Below are 16197 nucleotides of genomic sequence, written 5' to 3'. Positions count from 1 at the left end.
GGAGGCCGCCACATGCTTCAGCACCCCCAGACTGCCACATTGTGATTCTGTATGTGGCAATCAGCCCCATACAGAATGACAATGGGCGGTTGGGGCTGCTCTTGTGCTCAAGGAGGAGAGCGAGGCGCCCCATCAAGGGGGGTGAGGCCTCTCACAGCTGCTGGTGCCAAAGACGAGGAAGTGCACCAGGTGTGGATGAAGTGACAAATGCGCGAGCGAGGACCCAGTGCGCGTGAGGACCTTGTATGTCATGTACATCATGTACAGTAACCTTACGGACCTGCCCTCTCTTACATCACTTGAAAGAGAAGCCGCCCTGAAAAAACACACGGCGCCTCACAATGCGTCTCCTCTACCTTTTCCACCCTGGAGGGACCACTCCCCCTCCCTCCACCTATGCTGCACCTCCCGGGCTTTAGCGCTTTATTCCAGCCCAGGTCTCGACAGGTCAAGGAGACATATTTTATCCCTTACTCCGCCACAGAGGCAGTCTATCCCTGATTGTACTCCGAATCACCCAGAACCTACAGCTACAATTTACTCCCCAAGAAGTAAGCATGTTCTTTTTACTTGCTGTATGTGGTGTGCGCCACACTTACTGTGGGAGGCAGAGTTCATTCTATTGGTGCCGCGTGTGACGGGGCCCTCTCTGGAAGCCTTTCCAGGGTTATCGCCACCTTCCTGTGAAGGGCTGTGCGTGCCCTGCCGCTCTGTGATGTGAGGTTGGATATTGCTGCGTGATAAATGTGAAGTACTTCTCTGGTGCAATGAGCTGCTGTTTAAGGTAGGGTGCGGTTATACCGCCTTTCTGATATTCCCCTGGTGGTCTGCAGGCCACGGGCAGGGCGGACTGAGAGCAAAAAACAGCACTGGCGATTGTATTGAACCGGACAGGGGGGTGGGGGCGTTGCAAGGGGTGGGCGAGTGTGCAGGAGTGAAGCACTGCAGCATCATTAAACCGGCTCCAACAGTGCTACTTTTGATACTGGGGGCTGAAATTGCGGCATCACTGCAAAACCGGTCCCCATCGCTCCATAACCGCCCCCCACCCTCTCAGCCTCCAAGGAAACACCCAGTGCCCGCTAAAACCCGTCCGGCCCTGGCCACAGGACTGCTTTCAGAGCTGGGTGAGCTGCCAATGCCCAAGAATGAAAGCTCCCTTTACCCTTTTCTAGTCGAGGTCACCGCCAGTGAAGCATGTGTGAATATTTCTGCCTCGACAGCTGTTGGATTCCTGCCCTCGAATTGTTATATACTCTGTCTGTGTAATTCTACTCGTGAAGAGTTGTGTAGCCATTGTGTAGGTTTTGTTCCTGCGTGTTATCCTGTGACTAGGTATTTGCTGGCTGTTTCCTTATAGTTCCTTGTTCACTCTGCTGCCCAGTGTCCATGGTTGAGTGCTCTGTCGAGTTCGGTCCCCTGCTATAGGTCGCCAGAAGTCAGGGTTAGGTGGTGTGATTTACCCCCGAGTATGAATGTGCGTTACATGTTGCCTTGGGCATGGGTGTCCGCAGGGGGGGCAAGAGGGGGCGCTTGCCCCTCCCCCACTCCCCCCTGGATCCAGGCCCGGTTCTAGAGGATGGGCCCACATACCTGGGCTGACTTTCCTGCTGGGGCGATACCTGAAAGGCTGCTACAGTACAGCCCGAGTGTGAGTCCCAGCAGGTCACAGAGGCAGCCGTCCCATTGTCATGGGCAGTATGACAATGGGCCGGCAGAGGAGACACAGCATGGAGCATCTCCCCCCATCCCAGGCCTCAGGAGATGACGTTGAGTTCTTGGGGAGCTGCTGATGCTTTCAAGCAGCACACTTAGCAGGGGCCGTGCGCTTTAGTCCCTCACAGCAGGCCACAACGATTAGATACAAAGCTAAGGGGCGTTGGTGGGGCGTCGTTTGGGGAGCGGGGTTAGTGCCAACATTCTTAGTTTAAAAACTATGAAGTGACAGACCGGATTGAAATTGAAAGTTTCATTGTTATAAATTTGTGCAATGGGGAGAATGCTAATACAGCTAAGAGTGGAAATACTCCGGAAAAAACACTAAGGACTGAAATAACTACATTTAAAGAACAATATGACTTAAAATGGAAAAAAAATGAAAATTTGATTTTGACAATGTTGTAGTGGAAAAATGTAACTAACCCTCCATGTTGAGGCTAAGGGAGACGTAAGAGCAGAGGAGAGATAAAAGAGAGAGACAAAGCCAAAAGGAAAAATAAGAGACGGAGTGGGGAGTAGAGACAAACGGAGAGGGGGAGAGGAAAGAGTGAGAAATAATTGACGAGAGAAGATAGTGAAAGAGGCGAGGGGGGGACATTATTATAGATAAGCACAATGAGGCAGGGAGACAGAGGGCGACAGACAGAAGGAGACAGACAGAGGGAAGGGGGAAACAGAGGGAAGGGGGCGACATAGGGAGGGAGACAGACAGACAGGGAGACAGATAGAGGGAGATACAGGGTGGGAGACAGACAAAGACCGACAGAGGTAGAGTCTGAGAGAGAGGGAAAGAGAGGGAGACCGAGATAGAGAGAGAGACTGAGAGAGGGAGACCGAGAGAGAGGGAGACCGAGAGAGAGGGAGACCGAGAGAGAGGGAGACAGAGAGGGAGGGGGACAGAGAGGGAGGGGGACGGAGACTGAGGGACGGAGACTGAGGGACGGAGACTGAGGGACGGAGACTGAGGGAGGGAGACTGAGGGAGGGAGACTGCGGGACGGAGACAGAGGGAGACAGAGACAGACAGAGGGAGACAGAGAGAGAGGGAGACAGATAGGGTGGGGGACAGATAGGGCTGGGGACAGAGGGAGAGAGACAGAGGGCAACAGACAGAGGGAGGGGGACGATAGAGGGAGGGAGACAGACCGGGAGAGAGACAGACAGAGGGAGGGAGACAGACAAAGGGAGGGAGACAGAGAGAGAGGGAAACACAGAGAGAGGAAGACAGAGAGAGGAAGACAGAGCGAGGGAGACAGAGCGAGGGAGACAGAGGGAGGGAGACAGGGAGGGAGGGACACACAAGGGAGAGAGACAGAGAGAGACAGAGGGAGGGAGACAGAGGGAGGGAGACAGAGGGAGGGAGACTGAGGAAGGGAGACTGAGGGAGACAGAGAGAGGGAGACAGAGAGAGGGAGACAGCTAGGGCAGGGGGCAGATAGGGCGGGGGACAGAGGGAGAGAGAGAGAGAGAGAGAGAGGGAGGGAGACAGATGGAGGGAGACAGGGCAACAGAAAGAAGAAGGGGGCGACAGAGGGAGGGACACAGACAGGGAGACAGATAAAGGGAGACAGTCAGAGACAAACAGAGGAAGGGAGACAAACAGAGGGAGGGAGACAGACAGAGAGAGGGAGACAGAGAGAGAGGGAAACAGAGAGAGAGGAAGACAGAGGGAGTGAAACAGAGGGAGGCAGAGGGAGACATAGAGAGAGGGAGACATAGAGAGGCAGAGGGAGACATAGAGAGAGAGACATAGAGAGAGGGAGACAGAGAGGGAGGGAGACAGAGAGGGAGGGAGACAGAGAGGGAGGGAGATAGAGGGAGGCAGGGGGAGGGAGGCAGAGGAAGGGAGGCAGAGGGAGGGAGGCAGAGGGAGGGACACAGACAGAGGAAGGGAGACAGAGGGAGACAGAGGGAGGGAGACAGAGGGAGGGAGACAGAGGGAGAGAGAGACAAGGAGACAGAGGGAGGGAGGGAAAGAGAGGGAGACAGACAGAGGGAGACAGACAGAGGGAGACAGACAGAGAGAGGGAGACAGACAGAGAGAGGGAGACAGAGGGAGGCAGAGGGAGACATAGAGAGGCAGAGGGAGACATAGAGAGAGGGAGACAGAGAGTGGGAGACAGAGAGAGGGAGACAGCTAGGGCAGGGGGCAGATAGGGCGGGGGACAGAGGGAGAGAGAGAGAGAGAGAGAGAGAGAGAGGGAGGGAGACAGATGGAGGGAGACAGGGCAACAGAAAGAAGAAGGGGGCGACAGAGGGAGGGACACAGACAGGGAGACAGATAAAGGGAGACAGTCAGAGACAAACAGAGGAAGGGAGACAAACAGAGGGAGGGAGACAGAGAGAGAGGGAAACAGAGAAAGAGGAAGACAGAGGGAGGGAGACAGAGGGAGGCAGAGGGAGACATAGAGAGAGGGAGACATAGAGAGGCAGAGGGAGACATAGAGAGAGGGAGACAGAGAGGGAGGGAGACAGAGAGGGAGGGAGACAGAGAGGGAGGGAGACAGAGGGAGGGAGATAGAGGGAGGCAGGGGGAGGGAGGCAGAGGAAGGGAGGCAGAGGGAGGGAGGCAGAGGGAGGGACACAGACAGAGGAAGGGAGACAGAGGGAGACAGAGGGAGGGAGACAGAGGGAGAGAGAGACAAGGAGACAGAGGGAGGGAGGGAAAGAGAGGGAGACAGACAGAGGGAGACAGACAGAAGGAGACAGACAGAGGGAGACAGATAGACAGAGGGAGACAGACAGAGAGAGGGAGACAGACAGAGAGAGGGAGACAGAGGGAGGCAGAGGGAGACATAGAGAGGCAGAGGGAGACATAGTGAGAGGGAGGCAGAGAGAGGGAGACAGAGAGAGGGAGACAAAGAGAGGGAGACAGAGAGAGGGAGGCAGAGGGAGGGAGACAGAGGGAGGGAGACAGAGGGAGGGAGACAGAGGGAGAGAGACAGAGGGAGGGAGACAGAGGGAGAGAGACAGGGAGACAGAGGGAGGGAGACAGAGGGCAACAGACAGACAGAGGGCGACAGAAAGACAGAGGGCGACAGACAGACAGAGGGCGACAGACAGACAGAGGGCGACAGACAGACAGAGAGCGACAGACAGACAGAGGGTGACAGACAGACAGAGGGTGTGAGACTGTGAGACAGAGAGAGGGAGGGAGGGAGGGAGACAGAGGGAGTGAGACAGACAGAGGGAGTGAGACAGACAGAGGGAGGGCGACAGACAGAGGGAGGGCAACAGACAGAGGGAGGGCGACAGACAGAGGGAGGGCGACAGACAGAGGGAGGGCGACAGACAGACAGAGGGAGGGAGGGAGACAGACAGAGGGAGGGAGGGAGACAGACAGAGAAGGAGGGAGAGAGAGGGAGGGAGAGAGAGAAAGGGAGGGATAGAGAGGGATGGAAAGGGAGGGGTAGAGAGGGAGGGATGGAGAGGGATGGAGGGAGGGAGACAGAGGGAGGGAGGGAGAAAGAGGGAGGGAGATGGAGGGAGGGAGGGAGAGGGAGAGAGAGTGAGGGAGACAGAGAGAGGGATGGAGAGAGAGGGAGGAGAGAGAGGGAGAGAGACAGAGGGAGAGAGACAGAGGGAGAGAGACAGAGGGAGAGAGAGAGAGGGAGGGAGAGAGAGGGAGGGAGGGAGAGAGATGGAGGGAGGGAGAGAGAGGGAGAGGGAGAGAGAGGGAGGGAGACAGAGAGGGATGGAGTGAGAGGGAGAGGGAGAGAGACAGAGACAGAGGGATAGAGACAGAGGGATAGAGACAGAGGGAGAGAGGGAGAGAGAGAGGGAGAGAAAGAGAGAGAGAGGGGGAGAGAGAGAGGGAGAGAGAGAGAGGGAGAGAGAGAGGGAGGGTGAGGGAGAGGGAGGGTGAGAGAGATAGACCGAGTGAGTGAGACAGAGGGAGACAGGGAGAGGGAGAGAGAGAGATAGAGAGAGGGAGGGAGACAGAGAGAGAGGGAAGGAGACAGAGAGAGAGGGAGGGAGAGAAAGAAAGATGTGTGTATGCCGGGTCTGGTGGCTCAGCAGATGAAGGCGTCCGCTGCAGGGACCTGTGTTCAACCTCATGGTCATGGTTTTTTTGTTGCTCTAGCCCCACCCCCCTCCCTCCCTGACCCCGCCCCCACCAGTGCGGCCCTCGGCCACAAACCACACTGTAATTAAATAAAGTAAGACAGAGTGGTAGCAAACTGGCCAAACTGATTTTATTCACACCTAAACACATTAGCGCCACTTTTACAGAGTTTGCCAGTGAAGAGCTATTTTTGTTTTCTTGTCTTTGTTTCCCCTGGACTTGGAACTCGTGCACCAATCCTGGAGGTACCAAAATGTGTGGATTGGAAAACAAAATGTGTGCTATGGCTCTGCGTCCAGGGATGTGGTCTTTTTACCATACTGCTTACGTTTTGTAAGGATATAAGCAATGGCCATTGAAATGGGTCCATTCAGGGCCCTGTAGTTGTGTCCTTAACTTTTCAGGCAAAAGCACTCACTGATTTCTGAATAGTGAGTGTAAAAGTATTAAGGTAACCATGTTGTTCCTGCTTACATTTCCCATGGTTTACTACATTTTGCATTCCCTATAAGTGTTTGCTACTTCCAGGATGATGTTCCTTTTTTTTTGTAGACCGCATATTGATCTTGTCTAGTGCCTAATTTAAATTGCGCATCCAGGTGTTTATAGCTGACAACAATTGGGTTTTAGTTGGAAACAGTGGGAGTTTTTCTCAGTGGGGCAGTACGGTGTTCAGTGGGGGAGAGGATGTGGCACTATGGTCAGAGCTGCTAAATTTGGAACTGGGAACCAGGTACAGCCTTAATAACCAGCCCACCAGACCACTCTCCTGCGAGAGCACAATCACATGCTAGACCTTAGAAGGCTTCGCAACACCTTATAAGCCCTAGTGTCTACGTACTAGCAGGTGGATCCTAGCATGACAAGTGTAGGTTAACCTTCAATGCTTGTCCACCACTATCCATACTGAAGTTCACCTCTAGTCTTGCGGGCAGGCCTATGAAGCAGCACATCCTAGAACAACAGTCACTGAGGTCACAAGACCCTTGAGAAGGGCCAGCTCTAGGGCGGTGCAACCAGTGTGACCGCACCGGGTGCTGACTTTAGGTGAAGGCATCATGTTTGCAAGTATATTATGGTTTTAAAAACGCTTGCTGCCTCCTTCCTGGCTTCCAGCAATTTTCTGCAACAATAAAAATATCATGAAGACTCTGGTGATTAATGTTCTTCCTATAGAGAGATCAGAATTTTGTCTAGTGGAAGTTTTGACTCATGGAAAGGTAGCTCAGATGGTTAATGTACCGGCTGAAAGAACATGTGCCATGCAGATCACGAAGTGCACATAATGTAAATAGGTCAGTGGGCTACTGCTTTTGTCAGAGATCCTTTTGTTACTTGCAGTTTATAAGTTAAAATCCTAACTTAGAACAGTAAGCTATTAACTGTCATCTAAGAGCTGCATACAAACTGCAAGGTATAAATTTGAGCGTTATGTTCCCCCCGTCCCCCAGTCTTTGATTATCCTAATGTCCCAAACAGTGTTCTTTTGGACAGAAATCAATTCTGATTATTAAGGAGAACCCCCAACCATAGTATTACGTTTTAAATTCCGGGTATTGTGTTTCTCCAGACCAATCACTATAAAACTATACGGGCTACTAGTATGGTTGTCATGTGACTCCTACACCTTGTAGTCCTTAGTCTAATGTAACATTTTCTATACAGTGATTTACACACATATTGATTGTCATTGTGTAATGTGTGTGATGTTAAGTGCTCTGACACCCTACAATGGTATGAGTGGCGCTGTAAATCAAATTAAATCCATCTGAGAGAGAGTGGTTATGGAGACTTGGGGGGCACAGTTAAGGATGGTAGTGAGGGAATGCTTGGGCACAGGTGGTCTTTGGGGGGCACTAACAAACATTAATGCACAGGACACCACCAGTGCTATGGCTGTCCCTGCCCTTGAGGCCAGTCTTCCTCACCCAAAGGTACCTCCATTGGCCTTGTTTCAGCAGCAGTAGCTGCAATTCACCAGGGAATGGCAATGCAGGATTTTCACACACCAAACTAAGTTCGCAAACTTCACAGTCTCCCTGCTTTATTCACAAGCACTTTTAACATGTGCTGCCTGCTGTGGGGCTATTGGAATTAATTATGCAGCAAAGGATGACAACATTATGCCGTAGTGTTGACTAAATTATGCATTAAAAAAAAGGCTGCTGCGTAATGCAGTACATTTTCAGATATTTTATTATTTTGATGTGTGTACACATGCTAACAGTCTCTGGAAGGATTTTGCCTTATTAGTACCAGTGTAACATACAAATGCAGCAGTGAGAAGGGTGACCAGTCAACCTTTGCAATAGGCCATCCACTCCGCAGCAACACAAATCACATTTTATATTAACTTTTGATATGTTTGAGCTACAAATAATTTATTAGTTTAAATGGTCAGATCATGCAGCAGATCTTTAATTATGAGGCAAATATGGCAGAGCCATAATTTTAGAGAAAACATTTGCAAACTAGGATATTTTGTCATTCATGTTTGAACTGCTGTTCTTGAGAAAAGGGTGAAGTGCTGATGACAGAAACTCCATGGCTCGGAGCCAAAGTGCTTGTGTTTCCACATTTTATCATATTTGGTACATTCTGTGATTAGAAGCATATCCCACTTTGTGAATATATTTTAATGTCAATAACTCATTATAACCTTAAATAATCATGTGTATCCATTGGTTGATTAAACTGGGCAGTGAAATGCCAAACAAATACTAAAAATTGGGATGTCTGGGCATTCTAGCCACACCTCTGGCTCCACCCACAGATCCAATCCTTGGGTTATTCCCGCCCTCTGATTCTCCGTCCACTGTTCTACTACTTTTTCCCCCCACTTCGACCACTGTGTAAGACTCAACATCCCTGAACCTGTGATGAGGCGCAGCTGCGGGCGCCGCATGTGCCACACATCTACGGTGCCGGGCTTCCGCATAAGGGAGCTGGCCATTATTGTATCCCTAAATGTGCGCAAGATGTCAGTTTGACATTGACTAGACGTAGAGGGACTCTAAGTTTCTTTTCAAAAATATAGCTAACATTTGGACCTATACATTTTATTTTGTATAAATTAATTGAATGTGTGTAAAATTTAGCAATGCCCGGGGGAATTCTAGTAAAGGGAGCACCAACTGTCAAATCACTAGCGTTTGTGATTGCTGCATTATTTATTACTAACTTTGACGTTGTGCTTTAACTTTGGATAAAAGTTATTATGAATTCTTGCACCAAGAAGGAAATATTGGTAAATATGTGTGCTACAAATAATCCCTAACATACACTATGTCTGTGCATACAGTATATTTAATCTGGTGCTTTAATCATAGGCTGTTTTAAAGTATTCTGATAAAAACCGAATCGTGCTGAAAACAGCCTTGATTGGTGTTGGATCTAGGACCCAGAATTCTGCACACCTAGCAGACAGAGATAAAGCACCTTGTCAGAAAGTTTAGCGTTTTCCCTACAGGTGGTGTTTGTTGGCCCGTGGCAGGGTCAGTCACATGTCCTGGATTCCTGGCATTTAATTGAGTCTATCCTAGTTCTGCGCCCCAGTGTTTCGTGTGCCCCACCTGGCACACATCATGTCGGAGGATGGTGATGACATTAACATTTTGCCCCCCCCTGGAAAAATTTCTGCGGACGCCCATGCCTACATAGGTTTGTTACTGGACTATTTCCCAGGGTAAAGCGTGATTTGTAATGTGATCTCTGTGCAGTGTATAATCTGTGAAAGAAAAAAGTGCTGGTGCGGAAATTCTGCTCAGGAGGAGCCGGCGGCTGGTGCAATAAAACTTCGGGGCGCAGGAAACCAAGGACGCTCATCTTTAATTCACTACCAGGCAGTCCCTGGCCCATTTTCTCACTCTTGCATGTTCCTTCTTTCTGTTTAGGACTGGTTTGCCGTCTTCCCGATCTTTGTGGCAGATTTACAAGCTCCTTGCGACACTTTTATGCCACCGTTGTGTCACTTTTGTGATGCAGTGGCGGCGTAAACAATGTGCCACTATGTGACATATTTACAACGTGACTCATCTAGGGAGATGCGTCACGTTGTAAAGCCGTATGCCACAGGAAACTGGCGTTAGGTTTCATGTGGGGGTTCCGGCCCAGGGTGGGCGTTCCTTAGCAGGAACGCCTCGTAAAAGTGATGCAGGGAAATCTACAAGATTTCACTGAGTCACTTTTATGTCCATGCTGCGTCAAAACCCTGCACCTGCTTGAAGCAGGCGAAAGGACTTTAAACTAAATCAAATGTAATTATTTGTAACATGAATTTTATGTCTGTGTTTACTTTAATTACTAGTCTGGGGTCGTTAATGCAGTTCTAGAATACATTTAAATGTGTTTTCTATTTACTTTTGCTATTTGAAGTATTTATAGAGAAGTGCTAAAAATATCGGCCTGTAGTGATTTGGTTCTTTTTTTACTGGCCAGGACATTAAAATATCGGTGGTGCCGACAGAAAAATGGATAGGTGGTAAACCTAGTAGCACTATATCATAGCTGCAAGGCCCTGAGAAGCCTCCCACCCCCTCTCCTGTGCCTCGAACCACTATACTATAACAGGAGGAGGGACAGCAGAGGTTCACTGCACCAGGGCTGCAAGCGATGGGGCTCCTCTCCTGTGCCTCCTGTGCCTCACAGTCACAGTGTAGTGCTGTGAAGCACAGTAGGCATAGGGGCTCCCTTGAGGCACCCCCCTAGGTTTCTAAGCACTGGACCATGGATGTGAGCCCTAGGAAGGATTAGGTCAGGGCTTTAGGTGGGCCGGGTCCCACCCGTGCTGAGCACCGGCAGTTTTTAAAAGGGGACCTCGAAACGGGTCCCTGTCGGATTCTGTTTTCTGGCCTTGTGCAGGCAGTCTGTTTTTCTGCGGTCTGCAGTGAGAGCATGCACATTGAGGTGCACATGCTCAGTTTGTTTACTTCTCACTAGTTACATAACATGTCCCTTTAAGGGTAATAAGCGGCTTGCGCATTTAAAAGGGGTATAGTAGGAGGCAGGATATTAAATGCCTACATATGCCTTGCCCACAGGTGCAGAAGGAATTTGCACATGCAGGACATTTGAGACTAATAATAGGGCTAATTCAACCCAAGGGCAAAATGAAAACTTGACAGATGGCAGTAGTGTCTTTATATAATCATGCCTGCCCCAGCCCCGCCCAATGGAGAAGTGTGGCTCAACGGTTAGTGGCGGCAGACCCAGAGGTAGAGGTCGGCCTGGGACCAGGGTTCAATTCCCGACGCGGCAGGGTGCAGGACCAATGTCAGCGGGCCCGATAAATCTCGCCTCGGTGCCACTCTAACCATGGGCTCCCACGCTGCAACTCTGGGCAATAGCTTGCTTAATCTCCACTCCGGCCCCATCACCGCCGGGGATGCATGGCTGCACCTTGGGGATGCCCAGTAAAGGGACCATCCCACAGGGAAAGCCAGGAAAGGTTTCCCAGTGGTAAGCGCTGGGATGCTCCAGAGTAACCATGCGCTCAACATTCAATAAATCCAACATTCAATGCCCACCTCCCGCTCAACTTGATGTGTACCTGTGCTTATTCTTTCCCATTTAAAGCACTGACTTCAGCTCTAGTACTTGTGTTCTCTGCGAGATAGGCAGCCAGGGAAGGCTCCTCCAAAGCTTCCACCAACGGGCCTCTAGCGGCATTTTTCTGGGGACCAAAAAAACGTATGTCTCATCATCAGAATTTGACCCGGCATATGAGAGAGAGAAGGGAGAAAGAGGGAAGTGAAAGGCAGGAAGACAGCTAGAAAGGGAAAAAGCATGGGTGAAAAGGGACATGCAAGAGAGAAATTACAGATATTGAATGTAGGGCGGTGGAAAAAAGAGGTATGAAGTAGAATCGAGACTAAGCCGCCTTGGTATTCCGCAGTCTGGGTGTTAAACCGGAACTGCTTTTTCACCTCCAGGAGTGACGTGGACATGGAGGTGCCATCCAGTGGCCTCAAAGAAGAGATTATGATGTGAGCACTTGGGTGGCTTTTCTACGCTGTTTGGAACCTCATGATTTTCTGGTGTGTTTAGAGGCGGGGATACCTTTCTTCACCCTGGTTTGGTGTAGTTGAGGTACACCCTCAGTGGCGTAACAAAACCTTAGGGGGCCACCCTGCAAGGTATGCTTATGGGCCCCCACCCAATAAAGTTAATACTAAGACCCATCATGGACCTGTGATGACCCGTGCAACATGCCCAAAGTTATCGGCATGAGTTTTAATGATATTTATTTTGTATAATTTTTTATTGAAAAGCAGCAGTATATACATAATAATGTCAATTACACACACATATATCTGTATATAGCTATGTATAGACATATAGCGAATCACTGACACAATATCGTGCTAAACAATAATATAGTGGACAAAAATATTGTGTCAAAAATATCCTTTCCCATAATATTGTGCTCCTATACTCATAATAGTAACTACAAAAATATTGGAAAAAAATTATTGCTGACACCAACATCATCAAAAAAAGACAAATATATATTTTTTTCATATAGAGTTTAAAGTAGTAAATGTTAAATATTTTAATAGATAAATGTAACATCGGGAGAGGAGTTGGCCTAATGGCTAGGGAGATCGACCTCTAATCTGGGGAACTGGGTTCTAGTCTCAGCAAACACGTGTGACATCCTGTGATTCTGGGCAAATCACTTAATCTCCCAGTGCCTAACAAAAATCAATGTGTCTTCATGTAATGCAACTGGTGCTAGTGTAAAGCGCTCTGATATCCGATTCCTTCGGGTCAAGTTTGCGCTATATAAAACTCTGCAAAATGTAAATTAAACATATTCCACTAATATTTAATACTATATATAAATATATACCTATATAAACACACAAACACATATATATGTGTTTGTATGGGTATGTGTGTGTGTGTGTATATATATATATATATATATATATATATATATTCACTGAAAAAACCATAGGTTTCAGGAATGTTAGAGTTAGTTGGATATTTCACTCAAACAAAACCATTGAAATTCCGCTGTTATAGTTAGTTGAGCTAACTATAACTCGCGCCCCCGCAATGCACTGCTAATGACATCACATATTACACCATACATGACATGGTCAGTGACATCACTGATTACATCTCAAATGACATCACTGATTACATCATCCAGTGACTATGTGCTTCTGTAAAGTTCAAATATGTTTTATATTTATATCCCCAGATGTATTGAAGAATGAGTGGGCGTATAAGTGTCTGGATGGAGGATTATGTAGGTGCATGATTGACTGTACAAGTGAGTGATTCAATGTATCTTACTGAATGCATGGGTTAGTGACTAAACTGTGTGAATGTCTGTATCAGTCTATCTATTGCAGTGTAAGCTGCTGCATTGGTTGGTGAGTAGCTACGTGAGTGTCTATATGAATTATTGATTGGTTGCGTGAGCATCTGTATGGGTGTCTCAGCGTATGTGTGAGTAGATGGGAGGTGTGTCACTGTGCTTAGATGTGTGAGTGCTTCATTCACTGGGTATATGGGTTCAAGAGTGCATGTGCAAACACCTGTATGAGTGGGTGAGTATGTGTATGGGTGTGTTGGTGAGTGAATGCATATCTCAGTGCTACATGTCCAAGTAACTACATATGTAAAACACAGTGCATGTGAGAGTTTGAGTATATAAATGACTATACCTGAGAGTCAGTGATTGTGAGAGTGGCTGTATTTGATCAGTGGGTACTTGTATCAGTGATTGTATAAGAGAGTAAGTATCTGATAGTATCTTATGAATAACTGAGGTAGTGTGTGTATAACTGTATAGGTGAGTAAGCAGCAGTGTGATTGATTCTTTGCATGACTGACTAGGTGTTTGAGTAACTCTGGATGAGTGGTGGTGTGTGAGTGTTAGTATATGTGTATGACTGCCTATAATAGTGTTGTGTTGATGAGTCACTGCATCTATGAGTGACTGTATGGATGAAGGAGATGATGTGTGTGTAGACCAAAGAATCCATGAATGCATACGTAGTAACAGGTATTGGTGTCTCTATTCTTTCAAAAATGGTAGTCTGTATTTTAGAGTGGGTGTATCGAAGGTTTTATTAACCCCTTGGGTGCTGATGACGGCCCCCGTCCGTCATGCACCGCGGTGGGCGTGTGCTGATGACGGCTGGGGGCCATCATGAACCCGCCCACTGCGGAAAAAGCCGCACATGTGCATCAGATTTTCACATGGATGATGTAATCAGTGAGGTCATCAGTGATGTCATTTGAGATATCATCAGTGATGTCACCAGTGATGTCACTGACCATGTCATGAATGTTGTAATATGTGATGTCATCAACAATGCATTGCGGGGGGGGCGAGTTATAATTAGCTCAACTAACTATAACAGCGGAATTTCAATGGGTTTGTATGAGCGAAATGTCCAACTAACTACAACGTCCCTGAAACCTATGTTTTTTTCATTGAATTTCAAAGGTTTTTTTAAATGCTAATTTGTAACTATAACATTCCTGAAACTTATGGTTTTTTCAGTGAATTTCAATGGTTTTTTAAAGGCTAATTTCTAATTATAATCTTCTTTAAACCTATAGTTTTTTCAGTGATTTTAAATTTTCACTCCATTCTCAGCCTTCCAGCAATAGCTTCCACAAATGTTTTTTTGCCACAAATGAGATCAACAACTAACGGTAATAATATGCAGAGTAGAAGTTCCTGTACAAAAATAACATAAAAGCCACACTTCCCGATATTTTCAACGAGCAACCAAATCTGGGATGCAATCCAAAAATAGGCAATAAGCAGCGTTAGCAGTAGGAATCTAACATTTGCTTTTTACTGGTGTAAACCAGGACAACTACCTACAATGTGAAAAGGAGCCCAGCCCAGAATCACATCTGAAGACAAACACATGTCAAAGAGCTACTGATCATGCAGCTCAGACACCCATGAAGGCCACAACACCCACTGCCACCAGCCTCAGGACATCCCCCCGGACCACCCTCCCCTCCCTACTACCACCGAAGCAGCGCAGAACAGGGCAGCGGACCTTCCAAAAATGGCATGGTCCCTCATCCACACAAAACTTGAATGTTGGCAGATATGGCAACCAAGTATGTGTGAAGGACGCAAGTCACCCATAAATAATAATAATGCACACAACACCAAGTGTAGCAGTGATGTGCTGGACAGACATCACTATGTAGACCACAGACCTCTCCTTGTGTACATATACTGCTGGTGATTGTAGTGTTGTGGACAGTAGATGCAACCATGTTACCTCAGGCAGTGGGGGACGATCTCGGTCATGTAGCTGTGTTGTCCCCCCTGGAAGCGGAAGCGCAGGCAGCTGGTCCAATGTACGCCGCTCCATCATAGGAGTATGAATAAATAAGCCTGGGCTCTGGGCGTGGTTCACTTGTCTGAAGGCCAACGAGTCCAACCCTGCCACGTGGCTGCCACCATGACCGCAGACCGCCTCGACACATCCCCACTGCCAACCCAGCGGCACAGCACCTCAGACTTATGTCTGTACAGACTACTGCCTTCGATCTACACTGCGGATAGCAGGGCTCACAAGTCAAATGGATTGGTGATTGCAGATGACGCTGTCCAGTATGCAAGAGACATTGCGGCCCCCTGGACCATGCATCATCGCAGGGTGCACACACGCTGAGTGCAGGGTATGTAAACGGTGAGCTCCAAAGGCACTACGAACTCAGTGCTACAGAAGTCAGCGCCACATGGCCTTATTAAGGCAGAATTCAATAGACAAAAGACATTGATCCGATTGCGGCTCCCCCGGAACACGCATCATCGCAGGGTACGTACACGCTGAGCGCCAAAGGTACTACTAACTCAGTACACCATAATTCATCGCCACATGACCTTATTAAGGCAGAATTCAGGTGCCATTAACTCAGTGCACCACTTCTCATCGCTGGTTGCATACACACTGAATTGCCAATACTGTGCAACTCTACTCTACGCCACGTGGCTGTGCGACCTTGCTCACTGCTGCTTCCTGTCTACACTGCGGTCATCAGAGCTCACAATTAAAACTGAATTTTCAGTCAGTAAGTACAGAGTGGAGTAGGCAACTAACTACAACATCCCTAAAACCTACATAATATCCTTTTAGTATCTTTGCTTTAAGAACTTTTTTGATATCAATTATAGCATCATCACAGGGTGCACACACACTGAGTTTCTTCTGGAGCCACTAACTCAGTGCAGCACACCCCATGGACCCTTTATGATATAATATTTTGTTATGTTCAACAAAATAGATTACTGCATGCCGTTGATACCTGTGGTCGTTCTTATGAAGTCAAACATTTCTCTCCAATTTAAAAAATCGATAGTTCCTAGAAATGTTGAACAAGGAATAGCTGAAGAACTTCAAGGGAGACATACCCAGGCTCGAG

The 16197-nt window shown here is 48.1% G+C and overlaps 1 protein-coding gene across 3 annotated transcripts in view; it reads left to right on the top strand.

The window, feature by feature from the left end:
* Nucleotides 1-440: 440 nt before the first annotated feature.
* LOC147730802 (4-galactosyl-N-acetylglucosaminide 3-alpha-L-fucosyltransferase FUT6-like) overlaps nucleotides 441-16197 on the top strand; it is a 256677-nt gene continuing 240920 nt past the window's right edge. For all 3 annotated transcript variants that reach the window (XR_015308399.1, XM_086955628.1, XM_086955626.1), the window contains exon 1: nucleotides 441-551. The gene's annotated coding sequence lies outside the window, so the exon portion shown is untranslated. The remainder of the gene's footprint in view (nucleotides 552-16197) is intronic.

This window comes from Lissotriton vulgaris, chromosome 2_1 (assembly GCF_964263255.1).
Source record: "Lissotriton vulgaris chromosome 2_1, aLisVul1.2, whole genome shotgun sequence".
Lineage (NCBI taxonomy): Eukaryota > Metazoa > Chordata > Amphibia > Caudata > Salamandridae > Lissotriton > Lissotriton vulgaris.
The sequence above is the reverse complement of the archived record's forward strand: the minus strand, read 5'-3'. Positions and strand labels throughout refer to the sequence as shown.